Genomic DNA, 7,665 nt, shown 5'->3' on the forward strand with positions numbered 1-7,665 from the left:
ACAGCATGGCCCATTTCTCTGAGAGGTAAGGATCTATGTCATTTTGAAAGGGGACTTAAAGAGTTTTAAAACAGCAAAGAAAATGAAAATGAAACATTAGGAATGAGAAATGGCACAGGCAAAAAACCCAGTGGATTGTAGGCATTTTTTAAAAATACATTAACAAGATGTATATTCTTAGATAAATATAGTGTGATCACATTTCCTGTTACTGGTTGGGCTTGAGGCATAATATAATGAAGCTGCCATATGGAGTCTGATGTGTGTGCACTGCATAATGCACGTAGAGTGGAAACGTCAGGGATCAGGGGGTCCACTTCCACTCCCTTCTACTGAATTAGTCCATCTAGGTTCCAAACACATGTAGTATTTTTTTTCATTGGGTTTAAAAGTATCTTTCAAATAGTCTACCTTTGGGAATAACATTCCATGGACAGCAGTGGGTTATCTGGTGTAACTTAATTTGAGATGCATGTGTGTGATGTTTGCAGTTGCACTCTGTTCATATATCAACACCATCACCACACCAACATTTGAGTGATTGCTCTTTAGGGAGTGGCATTGGACAAAGAGTTCAGTTTGAAGAGTTGCAGATGCCTTTAGTGATAAAACAACTCAGTAGTTGGTGGTTAATTATAACACTGCTATGGTCAAGTGCTTTAACAGTACTATGCGATTACCATGACAGAATATCACTATTTTTTCTGAAACACTCGACAGTAAAGAAAGTCGATCACTTAATACACATGCTGTTACTGGCTTTGATTATGTTCATGCTGTCAGATGGATATGCACATATGAAACTGTGATTTAATAGCAATAACAGCGCTGTAGTTTGCCTTAATTAAAAGGTGGCAGTTACATGTATAACCCTTGAAAAATCACAGTTTAATGCTAATGCAGACAAATAAGGTATCACAAGCAACTATTGGGCCACAGCTACAACAAGGCCATAGCAGTTTGCTGGTTCGCTCATATGCTGTCTACAGCTCAAACGACTTCCAAACAGAAAGCAGGGCAGCTTGTATGTTGCATCAGAGACAAAAAGCCAAACTCACTCAATACTGCTTAAATGCTGTGAATGCTGAAGGTGAAGGTGAATATTTAATTCAACTCAGATTTTAGCAGTTTGACAGTAAGAGCACACCGCTCTGGTGCTTATGCTCTCACATGACAGCTAGGGTGGCACAGTGGTGCATTAGTTAGCACTGTTGCCTCACAGCAAGAGGGCTCCAGGTTTAAGTCTAGGTCTGGGCCCTTCTGTGTGGAGTTTGCATGTGTCTGCATGGGTTTTCTCCAGATTCCCAAAAATATCCACATTAGGTTAATTTGCTGATCTCCATTGCCCCCAGGTGTGTGTGTGTGTGTGTGTGTGTGTGGTTGTCTGTCTTTGTGTGTCAGCCCTACGATTGACTGGTGACCAATCCAGGGTGAACCCTGCCTCTCGCCCGCAACCTTGACGGACAAGTGGTAGAGAAAATGGATGGATGGATGGACATGACAGCTAATTTACTGTTGGTATATTCTATCTGAAAGGCAGGTAGGAAGTAATGCAGGGGAGGGGGTCGAACATTTTTTTGGTAAAATAGAAATCTTAAATCTTTGTGAAGATAGAATCACTTTTACGTCAAAAAATATTGTTTTCACTTTTATCCCTATCCCTGAAGATGGTAAAAAAAAAACAAAAAAAAAAAAAAACAGCTAACATGCAGAGTTTCACTACATGAGACCTTTGTTTCTAAATGTTCACTTTCCCAGATGGATGGGTCCCCCTTTACGATTTGACCCCTCCTCCTTCAGCGCTGTCTGCTCTCAACCCCATTGAGAGGCTGCTGGACTGAGTGCTGTGATGTGGTTCAAAACAGTTGGCCAATGCAGATTTCATCTTTCCTTTCATGGTCTATCAAATGGCCTTTTATAGAGCTGAACTTTCTTTTCTTAAATCCTTACATTCAATGTGACCAGTTTAAATATAAGATTGATAGTCGTGTCCAATTTGGTGTTGTTTTAGTGATCTTTTACGTCTCCTCTGGCCTTTACAACATCCTCTCTGCTGGAAACTGGGGAATATGTTAGATCTATTGACACTGGAATGTAACTGAGGCCAAATTTATTCAGAATTCTTTATGTTGATCTCTTGAGTAAAATAACTATGGAGATGCATATGTCTCACAAGCTTACTGCCTGGGAGGTATGTCTTCCAAAATGTACTGTTTTATATTCTGTCTCAAACAAAACAAAGAAACACACACACAAATTACATTTTTGTTTGCTTTGTGAGAAAGCCATTGGCCTTCATTATCCTGTCTCCAACCTATCTTGTTCCACATTGTAATATTCTTTCATAAAATGTCCTCCAGAAAGCACGGTATGTCCATTTAAGAGTGCTGTTATGGGACTCACGCAGATCACTTAGGCTTGAAGTACCCATGAGAGGAAAACTATGACTTAGTTGGAGTATGAGGTTGAATCTGCAGCAGCAACTGGTCCCGCTGAATGAAGCAGAGGGGAACAGGTTTAACATTTCTCCATTGTCTGCTTTCAAATGCAATGTTCCAACAACATTTATTCTCTCATGGAGCATAGCTGCCAATATTTCCTATCTATACTTTGGTCGAAATGTGTTTTCTTTTTTTAATATCCCCACATCTATGCATTATGGATGCATTTGGTAAGATTTCAAACAAAGACCAATTCAATTCCTTTTTATTTCATCAGGCTGAATTGGAAATTTGCCTCAGTATTTCATAAACCATAACAAATTGTTGGCCCGTTGGAGAGAGAATTATTGTTAAAGGTGCTCATATGCTGTGCCTCAGGACTGAATATGAATACTCTGTCAATGTGGAGAAGCCTGACATATTTCAGAAGGTCTGGAGTTTAGACCTCTGCAGACAACATCAAGTGATTACAGGCTTGGGAGCAGAACACTGTGTCCTGTGTAGAGCAGGGAAAGCTCATCATGGTGTGTAATGTTTTATATTGCTTTTTCTGCTTTTATTTTGATAAAGTCATTTTTGAATTGAAAATTCTCCATCTCTCAGCTCAGTTTAGTGAACCTTTATTGGCATGACAGTTTGTTCCAAAAAATGTTGCCAATGCACATAAAAAATTTGACAGCAAGACGTAAATAAAGTGAATACAGGGAATTCACAAACAAGGAATAATAAACAGAACGTGGATTTAAGTGAAAAAATTAAAAAAAGCAAAAATCAATTTATTGCTTTTCTTTCTCTATGTGTGTCTCTTCTCAATGACATTGTGGCTCACTGAAATCACTGAAAACCTCAAGTCCAGCAGTGTGTCCCTTGTTTCCCATTAGCCACCCATTAGGTGGTGCACTGGCTGAAGGGGTGGTAATCTCTGTCTGTCCATCCACCACTTTGGTCACAGCAACTAGTGGATAGACTGCTGTGAAATTTTAGACAGACTAACATGATCTCCAGCAGACGAATCTTAATGACTTTGGTGATCCCATGACTTTTCCCCTTGTGCTACCATGAGCTTGACATTTCTGCTTTTGAGTGAAATATCTCAGATATATACTGGATTTCCACTGATCTTTCAGTAAGACCAACTGGTGACTTTGTCCATTTCTTTGGTTTCTGACAAAACAGAGATTCCTGTCAGTCCTGTCAGTCGTACTTCCTGTTTGCTGAGCATGATAACCATCACACCCAAAATATTAGCATTTTTATTATGAGCAAGTTAGCATGGTAACATTAGCATTTAGCTGAAAGCACTGCTAAGTACAGCCTAATAGAGCCATTAGCATGTCTGTGATCTTTTATATTTTATATATTTGTTTTTAGAATTTAATACCAGAAAACTGATATTATGAAGTAAGGCAAGCAGAATGAAAATGCTTGCCTCTATGTTATAGAATTGATGAAATGCATGCAGAGGCCTTGTAACCATCAACACAATCTACAGGCTGCAGTTACTTCATGAAGCATCACGTATGCTCATTTAGCCACATATCATGAATAGACTGATGCAAGCTGCACAATGCATCATCAACAGTACATACCTACTCCAGTTTCCCCCAATCAATACAAAATATCAACACGATCCAACATCATCCATGTGGTGCACTGTTAAAACATGAACGTGGAGGCATGTCATGACAACTACTGCATTTTCAGATGGCGAACTCCTGCCTCCTCCTCAGTCTTCAGACACAACCTCCCCCAGCAGCAGTATGTCCACTAAGCTGGGAACCTTGAAGAACAAGATGTATTGTGTCTGGATATAATCAGAAGTGAGGACATGAGGGAAGGAATGTAGTATAGTCTGATTTCTCCTGCAGACATGTATGCAGTGAAGGGGGGGTAGGGCAGACTGTACAGAGAGTGACTCAGCTGCTGGTCAAGCCCTCACTCTCTCGTGGGTACAGTAATTGATTTTTCAAAACATTATGACATTTAAGATGCTTGCAGGTCAAATGAGGTCGATGAGCAATTGAACAATTCCTTTCGGAAAATTAATCCAAATATTTTTCTCTATCCTCCATATCGTCAAAAATGCTTCATAGTACACCTGAGCAAATTGTGCTGTACAACATCACCGTGGATCCCATTTATCCTGTCAGATTAGGCTTCTGGGAAAATAGCCTGCTGTATCTGAATGTCATCACTAAACTTTAAACATGAAAAACTGGACTGTTATGGAACATTAAGGATTTCAAAGTAAGTTTACAGAGAAATTTATGTTGACAAGTTGAGAGACTGTGAAAATATGGACAGAGGGCAGAGTAGGATGTGTCTGTGTTCATTTACATTTCAGCACCATCGATCATGCCTTTATGATGGAGCTCCAATATCAAGAGGAGCAAACAAGGCTATTAATCAACATTTCAAACTTGGTTTTCTTCAAATCAGTTTGAATTTTGATCAGCACAAATAATCTTGAAAGAAAGGTAGGAGAATTAACCAGCTAAATCATAATAAATCAAGCTTTAAGGCTGTCACATATTAAATTGGATGCCAGTTAGCAGCAAGATGTCTGCTCATTGTCCTGTTCTCTGCAAGTTTCCATAATTCAGACCAAAATTTAGTCTAATGAATCATTTTGCCTTTCCCTCTTTTTCCTTCACTCAGGCAGCTTTATGTTTGGAAAAAGCCAAGGGATGCCTTCAGTCTGTATTGATTGCTGCCAGCAGTTTAATAACATGAACCTGTAATGTGTGTGCAACCATGTCATGTCCTTAGAACTGATTATTGCTCTGCACGGTCATATAACAGCCAGAGAATGAAACTATTTTATAGGTCCAGGTGGCACACCATGACTGTGTTTTCCAAGATCCTGATGTGCCAATAAACACTGCTCAACAAATCAATGAGTGGTCACACAAACTCTATTGAGAACGACATGGTTCCATGGCCTCTCTAGTAATCAGATTTAAACATCACTGAACATGAGATCAGGGGCTGGGATTTGCCCCCCTTACATCCCTCACAGAACTGGAGGATTTTCATCTTGACAAATGACCCAGTATCCCCCTGCACTTACTTTGGGATTTGTGTGGCTACCTTCAAAATAGAGTTCAGAATGTCTTATTATTATTTCATTTCTTGTATTGTATTGTCCACCCCCTGGACTTATACTAATACTTGGTATGGACCTTAATCATTGTTCTCTCTTGTAGGATCTTTTCTTAGTTTGGGGTGTATGGGCATCCTGCTGCAGTACAAAATATCCAGTCCTAATGTCAACCAAAGCCCAAAGAACTGAAACTTTGATTAAAAGAATACTTCAAGAAGTAAAGTTTATTTGCTGTCCTGATGAGAGTTAAATGAGAAGAATGAAATCACTCTCATGTCAGTATGATGAACATGAAGATTTGTTTGCCCAGTTCTGTCTGAAAGTAACCAAACCCATCTACCAGCATGTCTAACATTCACTGACTAACATCTTGGGTTAATCAAATTGTTAGTACAAAAACATAAATGTAAAAATGTCAATTTGCTGTTACAGAGAATTATGCACCAAATTATATCTGGGCCAATTTGCTGTAATCAACTAGCAGAACTAAGCTGACTTGCTGCAGGCTGTTTCACATTTAAGCCTGATACAGCAAACATCTTGCTTTTCATTTCATCACCCATGTTAACTCATGTTAGTGGGCACACAGCATATGTGAACAGTACAGCTCACTTGTGGCTACAGCGACAGTAAAGCAATCAAATAAGCAGATAATCAAACTGTTCTTCTGATATCAGCTATATGATCAGTGTAAGTGGGACATGGTGCAAGGGCTCAAACTGGAATAGCCCAGCACCCCATGGAGTTCCATGATACCTGAGACAAAGGGATCTCTGTGGCCAACTGAATGTAAGACTCATTATAATGCCTATAAGTTATTAGCAATTGATTGATTTGAGCAGATGGCTACAAATGAAAAAATAACAAAAGGAACTAGACAAGGTGCTTGTTGCAAATATGTTAACTTGATTTTGATTTCGGAAACCCATTTTTTAGCAGTAGAAGGCTATGAATTGTGGGTAATTCCATTAAGCAAAGTCAATAGTAATGGCGACTTAGATAAATTGTAAGTGTACAGAGCTCGTACAATTAAGAAATGGCCCTTAACCACTTATCGTTTTCACAGTGGGACAGCACAGAGCCTTGGGGCTTATTGGGAACGCTGGTCTGTGAGGGCAGACGTTGGGACTGGGCCGAGGAGTCAGATGTGGGTTTAGTTTCCTATCCACTAAACATCAAAGCTGAGTCTGGATTTGCACTTGAATGACATGGTTCTCTGTCCACCATTATAGAAGACATCAAATACCCTGCAAACAGCATCCTTATGTGAGCTCCTTGTAAGAAACGTAAAATTACACTGTTTTCATATCTGTATATTAAACAAGAAGCACTTCATTGACAAGATCTATTATAACAAAGAGCAAAGCAAGCAGGCAGGTAGTGGTGTATAAGCTGGGGAGAAACATTTGCTTAGCTAATGAAAACCATGTTGGCGGCTGAGTTGGTCTTCCATCCATCCTTGGCAGATGAGTTAGGAGGCTTTTAAGGGTGGTTGCTGGGTTGTAGACAAGACGAAGCTAATGATGGATGAGTTTGGGCTCTGCTCACAGTCTAATATCTCATCTGAGCCAGACTTTCTGTACACCAAATTTTGCCTCATGCAAAAAGTTACACTGTCCAGTGATCGGAGTACTGCAAAGAGAAGTCAGAGAAATTCATGGACAGCGCTATCCTCCTGTGATCATTTTGGCCTGTCTGCAACTTTGTTTATTAATCCCATCCAGCTCAGTGATTCAAATTTTCCACAATACATCATTTGATTTCTGCAGTTATGTTTTTCTCTTGAAAAGAACAACCCTCAAATTATTTGGAGGTCATTTAATTTGATTCAATGTGTGTGCCCTGCAGTTTTGTCACCTTTAAGCGTGCCAAAGCAGAGCTGTTGGTAATGATTGTCAGTATGTCAGTACCACCTCATACCTGCAGACTGTCCACTTTACTGTACAGCTTTTTGGCTCAAAGTACTGAGGACTCATTTCATAACCTCAGGACCCCACCCTCTAATAAGTAAAACTTGGCAGCATCTTTTAAATAAACAGCTTTGGTGATTTTCCAAATAAATCCTGCTGTGCGAGCGGAGGCTGCATGATTCCAGCCTACTTTTGACAAAATATTAACTTT

Source organism: Scatophagus argus, chromosome 6, assembly GCF_020382885.2.
Source record: "Scatophagus argus isolate fScaArg1 chromosome 6, fScaArg1.pri, whole genome shotgun sequence".
Taxonomy (NCBI): domain Eukaryota; kingdom Metazoa; phylum Chordata; class Actinopteri; family Scatophagidae; genus Scatophagus; species Scatophagus argus.